Source organism: Trichechus manatus, unplaced genomic scaffold, assembly GCF_000243295.1.
Source record: "Trichechus manatus latirostris isolate Lorelei unplaced genomic scaffold, TriManLat1.0 scaffold00203, whole genome shotgun sequence".
Lineage (NCBI taxonomy): Eukaryota > Metazoa > Chordata > Mammalia > Sirenia > Trichechidae > Trichechus > Trichechus manatus.
In genome coordinates this window covers 656,748-658,018 of record NW_004444139.1, presented here as the reverse complement: position 1 = coordinate 658,018, position 1,271 = coordinate 656,748, and the positions used below count along the sequence as shown (strand labels likewise).

The following is a 1,271-nucleotide window of genomic DNA, read 5'->3' as shown; positions in this document are numbered from 1 at the left end:
ATGTGGGGTGTGTGTGTCTGTGGTATGTGGGGTGTGTGTGTGTATGTGGTATGTGGTGTGTGTGTGTCTGTGGTATGTGGGGTGTGGCGTGTGTGTCTGTGGTACTTGGTATGTGGTGTGTGTGTGTCTGTGGTATGTGGGGTGTGTGTATGTGGTATGTGGTGTGTGTCTGTGGTATGTGGGGTGTGGTGTGTGTGTCTGTGGTATGTGGTATGTGTGTGTAGTATGGTGTGTGTGGTGTGCAGACACAGCACAGGCGAGAGCAGCACCCTCCCTGCGCCTGGTGAAGGGTTCCCCTCGTAAGATGAAGCCCCAGAGGCGGGAGGTGATACCTCTGTGTGGAGTCATTCCTGCTTCCCCACTTTTCTGAGCCCGCCGGCTCTCTCACCTCAGCCAGCCCTCTTCCTCCTGCAGTGCCTGTCATGGTTTCTCCTCGCCCACCTTCCTGGCGTCCCTCAGGGGCCAGCCTCAGGCCCAGGGCTGGGGTCAGCCCCGCCGCCTCTTGGTTTGGCTCCGGCGCCCTCCTTGTGCTGGGGCAGCTGTGCACGCCTCCGGGACGGCCGCAGGTGTTGATGACATCTCTGTTTAGCTGACGCTCTGTCACTGTCTCCCAGGTCAAGAGAACAGCGTGGAGCCTGTGCCCAGCCGCCCGTGGCTCAGCCTGCTCCTCACCCAGGGTGGAGCTTGCTGTCCCTCTGCATGGTCTGCATGGTGGCCAGTGGCCAGCACCCATCCTACCACCTTCTCTAAAGACCACACGGGACCCTGCACGCCCCCAGCCTCCTTCTCCACTGCAGCAGTTGCCAGCTTGGGCCTGGTCAGTGAGAGGAGAGGATGGGGAAGTTCTGAGTGTCCCTGACAAGTGGGGAAGCTGGTCGAGCCTGGGCCCCTGGTGCCATGAGGGTATCTCTGTGCTCTGGAGGTGCCTGTCCTCTGGTCCCACTTGTGTGGGTCACTGGTTGTGGCATTGTCTGTTGTCTATTACTCACAGTGAAAACAGGCCTGGCAGCCCCACCAAAGACGTCTTGGCCCCTGTTCCTCCTTCACGCTTAGGAGGCTGGGAGTGGGCGACCCTTCCATTGAGGGCCCTCTGTTCTCAGGGCGCCTGTAACTTATCCTCCCCCTTGTGATCCCATGCTGAGTGCAGTGGCCCTTTTGTGTGGCAGCCTAGGGAGCGGGCACCGGACAGCAGACCTGGGTGCCCTTCCTGGCCCCCCCTCTACTTGCTGTGTGACCCTGAGCAAGTCACTGCACTTCACGTCATCATTCCT

At 60.0% G+C, this 1,271-nt stretch overlaps 1 pseudogene; it reads right to left on the bottom strand.

Moving 5' to 3' along the window:
* The window catches only part of LOC101342633 (solute carrier family 25 member 33-like), a 107,195-nt pseudogene that overhangs the window by 65,143 nt on the left and 40,781 nt on the right, over window positions 1-1,271 (bottom strand).